The following is a 16694-nucleotide window of genomic DNA, read 5'->3' as shown; positions in this document are numbered from 1 at the left end:
CTGCCAGAAGCAAAGCGTTTCTGGACTAAGTCTGTCACTTTTATTTGATGTGAGCTGATTACTGAGCAGTTCAATTTCCAATACATTTTGCCGTATTTTAGATGATGAATTATGAAATTCAATAGGAATTTAGTAAATTTACGTTTCACTAGAGTTTTGGAAAGCGATTTTTAAAAAAAAAATATATTGAATAGTAGCTTGTTCTCAATGGATTGTCAAATATAAACAAGTATCTACTTCTGTATCGTGTTTTACCATACATTTTCTCTTGTTTGCAAGTTTTTTTTTACGCCAATGGAGAAATAAAGTTTCTATGTTCCATGTTCAATAGATTCCAGATTGGCAACCATTATTCCACTACATGTAGAATTTAAAATTTAGAGAAGTACAACCAGGCAGAAGAATAGACATCATGGTTTTTGAGGTTTAGTTTTGTATATTCTGCTTCAACTTTCATAATTTCAGACATTAATTAATGTAAGGTACAACATTTCCATTGGTCCTTGATAAGGGGTGTATTCCTAAGATCAACCATCTTCAGCTGCTCACCAATGACTTTCTGTTATAGGTCAAATGTTCACTAGTGGCTGCACTATGTTCAATATCACTGATAACTCGTCAGATAAAGAAGCAGACCATATCCCTATGCAACAAGACCTGGGCAACATTTGGGTTTGGTGAGATATATACCAAATAACTTGAGCACTTCATTACTGGCAGGCAATGACCATCACTGAAAAGAGAAAATCTAACCATCTACACTGATATTCAATGGTGTTAGGACTGGTAATCCCCACCCCCAAACCATCACAATACTGGGGGTCTCCATTGACCAATAGGTTAAATGGACCAACCGCAGATTTTATCAATGCTATATACAACTGTGGCAAGATTTACCTATTTTTATATACTCTACATTAAAGTGCAACATTCTTGCAATATCTGCAAATTGACTGCTTGTGATTCATGTGCATGGACACCTAGATCCTTCTTTACCATAGCATTCTGCACTTTCCATTTAAATATTCTGCTTTTCTATTATTTCTGCCAAAATTGACAATTTCACATTTACCCACTCTATTTGCATTTGCCACATTTTGTTCACTCACTTTGTCTTCATTCCTCTGCAGAGCATTTATTTCCTCCTGCTCTTGTATCATGTTTGGTCCTTAGAACTCATTGAGGTCATAAGAATTAAAGTCTTTGTTACATAGGGCTTTTTTACTCAGAAATTACAACACAGAGATTGTTAGCCTCTACCAGTACATGCACCCTCCAAATAGTATTAGCCTTAATGTTTTTGCCATATATAATTATCCCCATTTTCAACATGAACTATCCAACAAATTAATATGGTCTCTCTTATTTACAAATAATTGCCAGTAGTGTATATGAAATCAAAGAAATTGGTATTTAGCAGTGCACACTGAATCATAGAACAGATTGACACAAGGACCTGGAGCAAGAGTTGGCAATTCAGCCCCTCAAGCCTGCTCCACCATTTAATACAACTATGCCTGATGACATCTCAGCCTCAACACCACTTTCCTGCCCATTTCCCATAACCCTTTTACCCAGTACTAATTAAAGCCTATCTTCTCCTTGAATGTATTCAATTGTCCCAGCATTCAGCACACTCTGGGGAAGTGAATTCCACATAATCATGACCCTTTGAAAGAGGTAATTCCTCTCCATCTCTGTTTTAACTTCCCCTAGCCTGCAACCATGACCTCTCATTCCAGATTGCCACACAAGGGGATACTTCCACTCCACATCTACTTTGTCAATCCCGTTTAGCATCTTATATGCCTCAATTTGATTGCCTCTCATTCTTCTAAACTTCACCAATTTTTAGGCCTAAACTATTCAATATCTCCTCATAAAACAAGCCTTTCATTTCTGGAATTAATCTACTGAATTTTCTCAGAATTGCTTCCAATGCTATCTCATCCTTCCTCAAATAAGGGCACCAAAACTGTACATTGGACCCCAGATGCAGTCTCATCAATACTTACAATAGTTTGAATACAATAAGATTTAGCTTCTGATATGATGTTATACAATATACATCAGAATTTATGTTCCAAAATATATTCAAACCGTGAATTGGAATTTTTAAAAGAAGGATAAGAAAATAAACACGATTTATCAGGCACAGTTAAGAGTATATTGCTAGTTAGACTCATCGTCATAGAGATGTATAGCACTGAAACAGACCCTTAGGTGCAACTCGTCCATACCGACCAGATATCCCAACCTCATCTAGTCCCATTTAGCCCATATTCCTCTAAACCCTTCCTATTCATACACCCTATCCAGGTGCCTTTTAAATGTAGCAATTGTATCAGCCTCCACCACTTCCTCTGGTAGCTCATTCTATACAGCCACCACCCTCTGCGTGAAAAAGTTGCCCCTTCGGTCCTTTTTTCTCTCCAACAAATGAATCCAAAAATACAGTTAAAGTAACACAAATACGAGTGGTGGATATCCTCTCATTTCAGTGTAACTGTTTGAATGTACAGGGAAAACTGGATTGACTGGTTTATATGTAAAGCATCGGAAATTAACTTTTCAGACTCAAGTCAAAATTCGACCTTTTTCCCAGCCGTTTTATTCTACGACGCAACGATTATTTCATTTCGCTTTTCCTACATATAGAAGCTCGATTGCGGAAAATTAATTTTAAAAAAAGAAGTATATGATTATAAAGGGAACAATTGTCGCTATTGCAGAAAACAAAATATCACCAGGGTTATGAAATGGTGTAAACAGAAGGAGGATTTTCGGATGTCCCATCAGAGTTTGCGCCCGCATGCGAACTGTGAAACCCTTCGAGGGACAACAACGGTTGCAAATTTCAGAAGATTTCAAAAATAGTTATGTTTCATTCATCAAAATAAATGGTTGAGTTGGGAATGGGGATCTGGATCTGTTTCATTGACATGAATGTACTGTCCAGTTTTACAGATATATGTCCGAAGATTAAGGTAAGCAACGGGAGAATCAAGAAGAATGCGGATAATCTATGACTCCTACGGTAAATGAACTTTGGAATCATTTTGTTTTGTGTTTTTCTGCATTAAAACTGGACTTCGTGTATTGAAACGGAGTTAAAGCTACCGAAGGGGTCATACCCATTTCAACGGCAGGTTCCTGAACACGAAGGGTAATTAACCGAATAATACCTGTAAGGAAAATAATTTATATTCCTGATGAAGAGCTTCAGCCCGAAACGTCGATACTCCTGCTCCTCGGATGCTGCCTGACCTACTGTGCTTTTCCAGCAACACGTTCTCAACTCTGATCTTCAGTATCTGCATAAATCACTTTCTCCCAGATTTATATTATTTCACGAGAGTCCAATGGAACCTTTATAACATTTTCCAAAACCAACTTTTCATGGATTGCAGGTAGAAAGCAATTCTGTTCCGAGGTTGATAGACAGGTATATGAGAATTGACTCCAGTATGTTGTCTCATCCAGTGCACCACTACTGATTATGCAAGTTTTGTCGGATTCACCAAAATCTTTTAAATGTCAATCTAACTATTTAAGCAGTATCAGGAGATTTTTATGTGAGGACGAACCCTTAATTGAAAGCTGTTATTATAAAACTATCCCCTATATAACGGCGTAAAACATTGACCAGACTGATAAACTTTCACCCTATTATTATGTTAATATCCTTAAATCTCGGGATTAATGTCATTTTGTTCTTTGAAATAGGAAATGCAAACTTAAGTTTTAATTTTTCAGTCATACTACGCAGTTTATATATGTTGAATTTTGCAACAATGATCACTGACAATGGAATTTATTATTGTAATGCATTCATATCAAATGGTTAAATTGTTAGACGACTTTAAATTATCAAATTTATGAACCACTACACAAAAAAACTCACATATTCGTCAAAATCTTCACACAAAGCCTGTCACGGAAGTATTCTGGCCTCAAATAGAAGCATGTTGATTTCGTGTTGTTTTACTTTTCCTGCCGTTAAATGCTGATTTAAGACGAGTTAAGCTTTATTAAAGTATTTTCAAGCAGCGACAAATTTATCGGCTATCTGTTATTTATGCAGCTTTGAACGCATCTTTAAACAATTTCAAATGATCGAAATGAAGGAAAAATGTATGCGAAATATTTTACTGGGGCGGCAGGAGAAACATCCAGGAGGAAAGGTCGTCAATCTGAAGTGTTAATTCTGTTTCTTTCTCCAGTCATGTTCCCTGCCGTATTGAGCATGTCATTTTCTGGTAAATACCTAGAGGTGACATACATTTAGGGTAGAAAAGTGCAATCATGTAACTCCTGGACGTTTCCGAACTTTTTTTCTCTCTGCTTTATTATTTACTGAAAATGTTTGATGCATGATATGTTGTATGAGTGTTCAGAATTTATTTTGTTTTCTAGACAAATGTGCCGAATGTTATATTAAACATTGATGCTTTTTATAGGAGTATAAAATGTAATACTCTAAAATGTAATTTCAAAATGCAACTCCTATCGTCAACTTTATTCCAAAATTATAAATTTATGATATTCTCCTTAGATCGGAAAATTGCAAATGTAACTTATTATTGTAGAAAAGTGTGAGACCATGAATTATGAACTTATTAGTTTAACATTCATTGTAGAGACGATATTGACATATTTAATTGAGCAGTCTTTGAACACTGAGAGAAATTTGAACTGATTTAGAATGAGTCCGAATGGGGATATTATATAACCTGAACCAAAGCTTTTTTTTGCAAAGTCACCGAAATAGTGGATAGGGATACCCCTATTGATGCAGTTGTACTGACTTCCAGAATGTTTTAATGAAGTTCCAAGCTAAAATAAAATTTTATGGAACAGAAGGCAAATTAGGAAATTGGTTAAGTTGCAAAAACAACTATAGAGAGTAAAGATAATTGGTATTCATTCACATTAAATGACGTGCAACACTTCAAGGATCTGTGCTGGGGTCTTAGCCATTCGTGTTTCCTAAAGAACTTAGATAATACAGTAGATCCACAGATCCAAGTCTGCCAATGACATAGAGTCATAGAGTCGTACAGATGTACAGCACAGAAACAAACTCTTTAGTCTAACCATTCATGCCAACCAGGTGTCCTAAATTAACCTTGTCCCATTTGCCAGTAGTTGGCCCATTTCCCTCTAAACCCTTCCTATTCATATACCCATCCAGATGCCTCTTAAATGTTGTAATTGTACCAGCCTCCACACTTTGTCTGGCAGTCCATTCCATGCGCACACCATCCTCCGCATGAAAATGTCCCTTAGGTCACTTTTAAATCTTTCCCTCTCACCGTAAACCTATGCCCTCTAGTTTTGGACTCCCTTATCCTGGGAAAAAGACCTTGACTATTCACACAATCCATGCCCCTCATGATTTTATAAACCTCTAGAAGGTGACCCCTCAGCATCTGACACGCAGGGAGAATAGCCCCAGCCTTTTCAGCCTTTCCCTGTAGCTCAAACCCTCCAATCCTGCCACCATCCTTGTAATCTTTCTGAAGCTTTTCAAGTTTAACAACAACTTTCCTACAACAGGGAGACCAAAATTGAACTCAGTATTAGAGAAGTGGTCTGACCAATGCCCTGTACAGCTGCAACATGACCTTCCAACTCCTTTAGTCAATGTACTGACTAATAAAGGCAAGTGTATCAAATGGCTTCTTCACTATTCTGTCTACCTGCAATTCCACTTTCAAGGAAATGAAGGTCATCAACAGCATATGTCCCATAGATTGTGAGATCTTCAACACTTATATTGCATTTTTGTTTACATTGTTTTCATATTATTTTATTTACTTTTACTATCATTCTTATTCTTCCGCTGAGCTAAAATTCACACTCTGTAGCCGGGATTTAACTAGTTCTGAAGGTTTATGTCATGTGCCCGGTCCTACAAGATTTCCTGGGTGGAATGATGGTGGGCATGGGGTGCCCTCTTTAATTTCCCCACTCACTGTGTGATATTCTTCCCAAGGTTTCCCTCCTCAACCTCATGGCCTGTCAAACTTTGCATTTTCACTCCTCTGGTAAGCAACCCCATCCCCACCAACGCAAACACTTCCCAATTTGTGATCAAGACCTCTTCTGTACATTGTCTTCAGTATCGTGGAGAATTGCCATCATTCGGTTGATTGGCAGATCCATGATACAGGATCACCTGTCCCTGAGTGGTAAAAAGCTCTTTTACAGTCTTTTGATAGCCATAAGTATACACAGTATTCCAGGTGTGGTTTTGCAAAGATTCCTTTACAATTGCTATGCAAGATCATTATCCCAAACTATAATAGCTTGCGTAATAAAGGCTAATAAAAAGTATGCTTGTCCAATTGTATTCTGCATCCACATGATAATTTTACACAACTTGTGTAAAAGTACAGCAGGTATCACTAAGTATCAATATTTCTCTTTATGCACCATTTAAAGAATATTCACTTTTCAGTTTAGCCTACCAAAGTTGATAACTTCATACTTCTTTGTATTAAGAGCAAAATCTTGACATAATAGACCCACGTTGCACAGAGACAAGTAGCAGTTCAGAAATCTGTCATTGGAGCGTGCTTTGCTTGACTTTTTAACTTAGTTATAGCATAGCCCTCTCTCAGGCTTCCCAACCAGTCAAAGATGAGTATATATTGACTTGTGCATCAGTAAACATATGATAGCTAGTTAATTAGACTCTGACAGGAGTCAGGATGCCTGGATATATACTGATGCTTGAGATTTTAGCAGATACAGAATTGAAACGAAGACCTGGGAAGGTTGCCATGTGCACCATTAGGTGTTACCTGGAGATCCTACTAAAGATTCTGAAGGGGGGAATTAGGTGATGTTTCCAAAGAAATGAATGAAGAGGTAAATTTGTCAAATCAAGCAGACAATGGATGTACTGAGAAAATGTAGAGCAGGTATGTGTTCCCTTAAATTTGAATAAGCCCCTTCATCTAATTGAATGATATGATTTGTAAATAGCTGAAATGTAAGTACTGTCATTTAATACCCAACTTGTACTACCAAATATGATTCATAGAAATTAATGAGCAGTCATAAACAATTAAGCAATCCTCTATCCATGCTAATGTTATTCTTTTTAATCTCATAAGCCATAATTTTCTTTAATAACCAATTACACACCATATCAAATTTTTTTCACAATTCACGCACAACCACAGGTTTTCCCATTATCACTCTGCTAGTTACAACTTTAAAAAAGTGAAATATAACACACGTGATTAATATTCCAGGATACAAATGCTACAGGAAGGATAGAAAGGGAGGCAAGAGATGAGGGGGAGTGGCATTTTCGATAAGGGATAGCATTACAGCTGTGCTGAGGGAGGATATTCCCGGAAATACATCCAGGGAAGTTATTTGGGTGGAACTGAGAAATAAGAAAGGGATGATCACCTTATTGGGATTGTATTATAGACTCCCCAATAGTCAGAGGGAAATTGAGAATCAAACTTGTAAGGAGATCTCAGCTATCTGTAAGAATAATAGGGTAGTTATGGTAGGGGATTTTAACTTTCCAAACATCGACTGGGACTGCCAAAGTGTTAAAGGTTTAGTTGGAGAAGAATTTTTTAAGTGTGTACAAGACAATTTTCTGATTCAGTATGTGGATGTACCTACTATAGAAGGTGCAAAACGTGACCTAATCTTGGGAAATAAGGCAGGGCAGGTGACTGAGGTATCAGTGGGGGAGCACTTTGGGGCCAGCGACCATAATTCTATTTGTTTTAAAATAGTGATGGAAAAGGATAGACCAGATCTAAAAGTTGAAGTCCTAAATTGGAGAAAGGCCAATTTTGATGGTATTAGGCAAGAACTTTCGAAAGCTGATTGGAGGCAGACGTTCGGAGGTAAAGGGACGGCTGGAAAATGGGAAGTCTTCAGAAATGAGATAACAAGAATCCAGAGAAAGTATATTCCTGTCAGGGTGAAAGGGAAGGCTGGTGGGTATAGGGAATGCTGGATGACTAAAGAAATTGAGGGTTTGATGAAGAAAAAGAAGGAAGCATATGTCAGGTATAGACAGGATAGACTGAGTGAATCCTTAGAAGAGTATAAAGAAAGTAGGAGTATTCTTAAGAGGGAAATCAGGAGGGCAAAAGGGGGACATGAGATAGCTTTGGCAAGTAGAATTAAGGAGAATCCAAAGGGTTTTTACAAATATATTAAGGACAAAAGGGTAACTAGGGAGAGAATAGGGCCCCTCAATCATGGTGCATTTGGCAACCTTCCCAGGTCTTCGTTTCAATTCTGTATCTGCTAAAACCTCAGACATCAGTATATATCCAGGCATCCTGACTCCTGTCAGAGTCTAATTAACTAGCTATCATATGTTTACTGATGCACAAGTCAATATGCACCCATCTTTGACTGGTTGGGAAGCCTGGGAGAGGGCTTTGCTATAACTAAGTTAAAACGTCAAGCAAAGCACGCTTCAATGATAGATTTCTGAACTGCTACTTGTCTCTGTGCAACATGGGTCTATTATGTCAAGATTTTGCTCATAATACAAAGAAGTATGAAGTTATCAACTTTGGTAGGCTAAACTGAAAAGTGAATAGGGAGCCACAGAAAATGGGGGAGATATTAAATGAATATTTTGCATCAGTATTTACTGTGGAAAAGGATATGGAAGATGTAGACTGTAGGGAAATAGATGGTGACATCTTGCAAAATGTCCATATTACAGAGGAGGAAGTGCTGGATGTCTTGACACGGTTAAAAGTGGATAAATCCCCAGGACCTGATCAGGTGTACCTGAGAACTCTGTGGGAAGCTAGAGAAGTGATTGCTGGGCCTCTTGCTGAGATATTTGTATCATCGGTAGTCACAGGTGAGGTGCCGGAAGACTGGAGTTTGGCTAACGTGGTGCCACTGTTTAAGAAGGGCGGTAAAGACAAGCCAGGGGACTATAGACTGGTGAGCCTGACCTCGGTGGTGGGCAAGTTGTTGGAGGGAATCCTGTGGGATAGGATGTACATGTATTTGGAAAGGCAAGGACTGATTCGGGATAGTCAACATGGCTTTGTGCTTGAGAAATCATGTCTCACAAACTTGATTGAGATTTTTGAAGAAGTAACAAAGAAGATTGATGAGGGCAGAGCAGTAGATGTGACCTATATGGACTTCAATAAGGGTTCGAAAAGGTTCCCCATGGGAGACTGATTAGCAAGGTTAGATCTAATGGAATACAGGGAGAACTAGCCATTTGGATGCAGAACTGGCTCAAAGGTAGGAGACAGATGGTGGTGGTGGTGGAGGGTTGTTTTTCAGACTGGAGGCCTGTGACCAGTGGAGTGCCACAAGGATCAGTACTGGGCCCTCTACTTTTTGTCATTTACATAAATGATTTGGATGTGAGCATAAGAGGTACAGTTAGTAAGTTTGCAGATGACACCAAAATTGGAGGTGAAGTGACAGCAAAGAGGGTTACCTTAGATTACAACAGGATCTGGACCAGATGGGCCAATGGGCTGAGAAGTGGCAGATGAAGTTTAATTCAGATAAATGCGAGGTGCTGCATTTTGGGAAAGCAAATCTTAGCAGGACTTATACACTTAATGGTAAGGTCCTAGGTAGTGTTACTGAACAAAGAGACCTTGGAGTGCAAGTTCATAGCTCCTTGAAAGTGGAATCGCAGGTAGATAGGATAGTGAAGAAGGTGTTTGGTATGCTTTCCTTTATTGGTCAGAGTATTGAGTACAGGAGTTGGGAGGTCATGTTACAGCTGTACAGGACATTGGTTAGGCCACTGTTTGAATATTGCGTGCAATTCTGGTCTCCTTCCTATCAGAAAGATGTTGTGAAACTTGAAAGGGTTCAGAAAAGATTTACAAGGATGTTGCCAGGGTTGGAGGATCTGAGCTACAGGGAGGGGCTGAACAGGATAGGGCTGTTTTCCCTGGAGCAACGGAGGCTGAGGGGTGACCTCATAGAGGTATACAAAATTATGAGGGGTATGGATAGGATAAATAGACAAAGTCTTTTCCCTGGGGTCGGGGAGTCCAGAACTCGAGGGCATAGGTTTAGGGTGAGAGGGGAAAGATATAAAAGAGACCTAAGGGGCAACTTTTTCACGCAGAGGGTGGTACGTGTATGGAATGAGCTGCCAGAGGAAGTGGTGGAGGCTGGTACAATTGCAACATTTAAGAGGCATTTAGATGGATATATGAATAGGAAGGGTTTGGAAGGATATGGGCCAGGTGCTGGCAGGTGGGACTAGATTGGGTTGGGTTGTCTGGTCAGCGTGGACGGGTTGGTCCGAAGGGTCTGTTTCTGTGCTGTACATCTCTATGACTCTATGATTTCACTCCCATAAATCCTTGTTGACTCTGCCTGATGGCAGTTCTTTAGTGCCCTGCTATCATATCCTTATTAATTGATCCTAACATTATAGCTACTAATGTTGTAAAGAGTTTCAAAAAGGTTCAAAGATCTCAAGTATGCAGGGAAGGTGAGTGATTTAACACTTAACCAGCATTCACCTGGAGAGTGTCCTTTAGACCAAAACACTTCACAGTTCTTTACATCCCTCTTTCTCAAAGCAGTTCCTCACATCCCTAACTGAACAATATAAATCACCCTCATCCTCACGTTTGTGCCATCTCATTGCCATGCTTTAAAGTGACACTGGAAAAATGTAGTCCCTCCCTCCTCTCTGTACAATTTATCCCTACACTCAGAACTTTCTGACTTCACTCCTTTCAAGTGTGCAGAATTCCATGCAATTGCGGAGAACTGGTAGTTGGGTGTGACCCTCCAGTGACAGGCACCTAGACAGCATTTGGCAATGTGTGGCCAGTGAGTATATAGGAAAAGAGGTTATGTTCCATAAGGACTTATATATCAGCATAAGAGCCTGAATCTTCTGAGACAGTGGTACATGCCCATATAGAGGAAGCTAATCCTCTCCCTTTAGGCCTTGGGCCAAGAGCCGGTCTCCTCATTTGATTGAGGAGAAGGCAGCTTGAACTGTCACTCATGTTGTTCCTGGTGCTGATGTTGGTTTTATTCGTACTTCCCTTGCTGGTTTGATGCTGCTGCTTCTCTTGTTTCTCACTAAATGTCCAGGGTACAGACATTGCAATGAAGGCTGATAGCAGGGAAATACAGACGAAGGTGTACCAAGTCCAAGACAACTGAAATGGTTTCCACAAAGATTGCACACATCTGTTGAGCAATGAAAGAGTACTCTTTAAAAAGTGAAATGAGTACCAGCCTCACACCTTGGCAAGATTGCAGCTATAGACTGTGACATTTTGGAGATTTCCCACTATTGTTAAACAATTGCCTGGTGAATTCTACATAACTTAGGAAACCTATTAAAGATATAAGTATGAGTGAACCCCTCACTTAGTTTGGGGTTTAAATATTTTAATTACTTACTTGACAAGTCCATGGATTTTCCTGCAAGTTCCATCTAGCTAAAATCCAATGGAAAATGTCCCTAGTTTTGAACCCTCCCCTCCAACACACATGCTGATGCACCCTCACCTTGGCGAATAATATTCTGCCTTAAATCACCTTCCACATTTTTGACTACTCATTGTATCTGTCAATTTCATTTTAATATACTCTTTGTATCCTCCTCACTGTGTCTTTTCCTACCTAATTTTGTGGCATCAACAATCTTAGATATATTATCCTTAAGTCAAGAAGCTTATTTTTCACTCCCTACTTTTTAAATATTGCAGTTATGTTTGCTAATCAACTGGGACTTTTCTAGCTTCTAGGAAATTCCAGAAGATAGACACTTAGTTTAAAACTCTAAGGTGTGAGTCATCAGGTACAGGGATTTGTCTGTTTTTAGACCCATTAATTTCTCTGACTACTAACATCCTTAATTCTTAATTTCCCCAACAGTGGGACATCTGTCCTCAGTGGAAGGAAGTGCTGCCTATGAAATTGCTAGTCAATTTGATTGGTGACAGCTCCATCATTCCTGGCAGTGCCAGAGCTCTGTCGTTGTTGAACACAGGGCATTCCCTGAATCATATGTCTCCACTTCCTTTTCTGCCTTTTCTCATGACAGCCATTAAAAAAAAGCCTGTTCACTCCCACCGAATTATCCATACCAAGACATTGCTGCACATGCCAAACACATTTTAACGTGGGGAGTATTATTCAGATCAATACAGGCAGCACATAGACTAGGTAAACCAATTGAGCACTAAGCTGTCGAGGACACATTTCTCTTGTATTTTAGGGGTAGATTTCTAGAGCAGTATGTTGAGGATAGGCTATTTTGGATCTAATATCGTGGAATAAAATAGGCTATTTAATAATCTTACTTTAGGGATGAGTGGCCATTTTTTAAAATATTCATTCACAGGAGGTGGATGGCACTGGCTAGGCCTGCATTTATTGACCATTCATGATTTCCTTCTATAAATGATATTAGTGGACAAGGTGGAGATTTCTGATAATTGACAACAATATCATGATCATCAACAGAATGTTAATTCCAGATTTTTAATGATTTCAAACTCCATCTGCCATGGTGGGTTTCAAACCTGGATACTCATAACTTGGTTTCTGCATTAATTGTCTAGCAATAATACCATCAGGCATGACCTTGTGCCATGTTTGAAAATGAGGTGCATAAATATGAAGCAAAGGTGTCAAATGTGAACACGGGAAGTTATGAAGGCATGACGCTCAAATTGATTGAAATTAATTCAGAGAATACATTAAAAGACATTACTGTATATGGGCAATGGATAGGCTTTAAGGAAGAGCATGGCTTACAGCAACTATTCAATCCTTAAAGGTGAAAATGTCCAGAGAAGGTCTATGAAGATCTATTGCTCTCAAAGGATTGTGCAAGATTAAAAGAAAAAAAACTATAAAGTTGCCAGACAGAATAGTAAATCTGAAGATTGAGAGGTTTTATAGAATACAGCAAAGCAAGACCAAGAAACTATAAAAGAAGGAAGAATAGTATTTATCTAATCCATTCATGGGATGTGGTAGTTGTTGGCTAAATGCTTCTTCTATGTTCAAAACTATTTTCATTCTAGTCTGACTTATTCTAGTATGGTTAATTCTGTACAGTTGGAGAGCTTTAATATTCCAACAAACCATACTATAAGATGAAGGGCAGCCAAACTCACCAAATACAAATATTCATCCAGAATTCAGAACTAGAGTTTCATTCTCAACTTGTTGGGCTGCAATGATACAGTATTCAAACCCCAAACAAAAGTAACAATAAAAACATAATTATTTATGTTCTTGAAGTAATAAAACATCCAGATATATTTCACAAGAACATTCAAAAACAAATCTTGACATTGAATTACACAAGCAGATATTAAGTCAGATGACCAAGAGAGGTGAAAGAGCTGGGTTGAAAGAAGTATATTAAAGGAGCAAAGTCAGGTTGAGAGGTGTAGGAAAAGTATTTCACAGCTTTAGGTTAAGGCAGCTGCAATCGTGGTCATCAATGGTGTAAATTGAATATTCCAGGGGCAGCAAATGGAGGAGAGCAGATTCGTCAAACCAAAGTGGGACTCAAGGAGATTACAGAGGTAGAGAAGGGCAAGGCCACAAAGATATATTCTGACCCAGAAGAGACAAATTACCAGCAAACCAGAGGCTAGTTCATTTTCAACAATAGCAACAACTTGCATGTATGTTGTGCCTTTCACAAAGCAAGGCATCTGAAGGCACTTAAATAGAGTAACACAATGGAAAACATTTTTGCCACAGAGCTTCTGAAGGAGATGCAAGGGCAAATAACCAAAAGCGTATACAAAGAAGAAGGTTTTCAGGGGTATCTCAAAGGAAGAGAATTAAAGAATTGAAGAGAATTAAAGAATTGGAGAGATTGATGGAGGTGGAAGAGGATGAGGGGATTCCAGAACTAAAGTGCAATGAAGATGAGGACATTACCATCAGTGGAGACATGAAACATACAAAATGCAATTAGTACAGAGATCTCAAAGACTCGCAAGGCAAAATAACATTACTAAGATTGGGAAAGTGGCGAGGTTAGCAACGAACTTGAAAACAAGGATGAGGATCTAAAATAGAGGTTAGTGAGTTTGGAAGTTAGTGTAGATATGAAGGCATCAGGGTGATAGGTGTTTGAGACTAAAAGTAAGCTGAGACATGAATGGCCATTTATATCAGTTAGAACATGGGAAGCTAACCAAGAGAGCATTGGAATAATTGGAAAATAACAAAGGTACGGATGAAAATTGCAGGAGCAGGTGAGCTGAGGGGTGGTAGTCTTCTATTTTCTAAAATTAATGTTTGCTCCATGATTTGATTTAATTTATTTATTGTCACATGCATTTTGTTACAAAATGTTGTACGGTGTTGTCATTGTCCAACGCCATCTTAAAACACAGAAAAATGAACCCAAACATCGAATATAAAGTCAGAAAAATGAAGAAATAAAGACAAAATGTTCAACTTTACAATCCTTCTTAAGTGCTCCAGGCACAAGCCCCCTTCACACAACGCCGCTGGAAGGAAAGTCACCACTCTTTGGTGCCAACCTGCCTCCACTGACAATCTTGCCACTATGAGTCCTCAATGGACCTCACCAATACAAATGCCACCAAAGCTGCCAGGTGTCACATCAACCCAAAAACATTGTTTACACAGCAAGTTGGTAGGATATGGAATGCACTGCCTAGACATTTTTTTTTAGATTAGATTAGATTACTTTACAGTGTGGAAATAGGCCCTTCGGCCCAACAAGTCCACACCGACCCGTCGAAGCGCAACCCACCCATACCCCTCCATTTACCCCTGACCTAACACTATGGGCAATTTAGCATGGCCAATTCACCTGACCTGCACATCTTTGGACTGTGGGAGGAAACTGGAGCATCCAGAGGAAACCCACGCAGACATGAGGAGAACGTGCAAACTCCACACAGTCAGTCGCCTGATGCGGGAACTGAACCCAGGTCTCTGGCGCTGTGAGGCAGCAGTGCTAACCACTGGGCCACCGTGCCGCCCTAATGGATGTTTGATCCATTTGATGGATGTTGGTTCAGTTGAGGCATTCAAGAGGGCATTGGATAGTTCTTTTTGGATAGTAATGGTGTGCAGGGATATGGGGAAAAGTCAGGAGATTGGCATTAGGCAATAGAGCCGGTGAAAGCATAATGGGCTGAATGCCCTCGCTCTGTACTGTAAAAATTCTGTGATTCTGATTCTGTAATCAGCCAGATTTCATTCTGAGATCTGACTTACTATCAGCTGGAACCAAAACAATAAACAAAGTAGTCAAGGACTATGGTAACAGAGAGGAAATTGCACCTGGGACCAAATCAAATGAGCTTTCAACTTAAGGCAAAAGCATATAACTACAAGACAGATCAGATGATTGGTCAGTATATTAAAAAAAGTATATATCGGTCAGCATATAAAAAATTACTGAAAAGCTAATTAGGAGGAAGAAATTAGAATATAAGACAAAGCTTACTCGGAACGTAAAAATGGATATCAAGAGTTCCTACAGGTGTTCAAAAAGGAAAAGAGTAAGCAAAATGAGTGATGGGCCACCAACAAATTATGAGACAAAGTGGAGAGTTAAGAGTAGATGATAATGAAATAGTGGTTGAAATGAACAAGTATTTTGCTTCTGTCTTCAATTTAAAGAATACCAAAACCTCCTGAATGAGCTCTGAAGCAGGAATCTAAATCACTGAATCCCTACAATGTAGAAAGAGGCCATTTGACACATCAAGTCTGTGCCAACCTTTTAAGAGCATTGCACCTAGACCCAGCCCCCTACCCTATCTCTATAGGATGTGGATGAGAGAAAGGAACTTACAGAAATTAAGACCATGAGGCAAGTAGTAAAGAAACTAATAGAGCTGTGGGCTGCTATGTCTCCCAACTCAGATGAACTTCATCTGATTGTCTTAAAATAGGTTGCCAGTCAGGTAGTAAGTACTTGGTGATGATTTTCCAAAATTCTCTGTGACTCTATTCAGTTGAACTGGAATTTAGTAAATATAACTGCTCTATTTAAAAAGGGAGGGAAGCTGTAAACAGGAAATAGGCTATTTAGCTCGATATGAAAAAGGTATTATAATTGATCATTAAAAAAATTATAGAAAAAAGTCAAGGTTATCAGGAAAAATCAGCACGATTTAGTTAAAGGAAAATTGTACAAAAATAAAAACATAGAAAATAGAAGCAGGAGTAGGCCATTCAATAATTTGAGCCTACGCCAACTTTCAATATGATAATTACTGATCGTCCAATTCTGTTCACATGTTCTCCCCATAACCTGTGAACCATTTAGCCTTTAAGTTTCAAATCCCTTGTATAAATAAAACAAAGTGTACATTCAACTCCATTGGAAAGTTATGCACAAAATGTGTTTTCCCAAATATATATATTATATATACTAAGTCATTTAAATTAGGCATCTGAATGTTGTTATATTTGATCTTGAAATTGCCACAACTCTGAATGATGTCTCTGTTTGCAGGACGACATGAAAATGTTGAGAGTAGAATCAAATAGAACCAGAAATTGAGTTATTTTAATCACATCAAATGATGTAAAACTCAACTTCCCACACCTTGCACAAATTGGAATCCTTTTGGTTTCTCAATGAGTAATTTTTCTGTAACCCCACAAATGAACTCGCCTACTGTTTCTCCATCCATCATTTTTCATCCACAGTAGAA

The sequence above is a fragment of the Chiloscyllium plagiosum genome, unplaced genomic scaffold (genome assembly GCF_037043375.1).
Source record: "Chiloscyllium plagiosum isolate Xiang-an unplaced genomic scaffold, Cpla_swu_hap1 HiC_scaffold_1, whole genome shotgun sequence".
In the NCBI taxonomy this organism is placed as follows: domain Eukaryota; kingdom Metazoa; phylum Chordata; class Chondrichthyes; order Orectolobiformes; family Hemiscylliidae; genus Chiloscyllium; species Chiloscyllium plagiosum.
The sequence above is the reverse complement of the archived record's forward strand: the minus strand, read 5'-3'. Positions refer to the sequence as shown.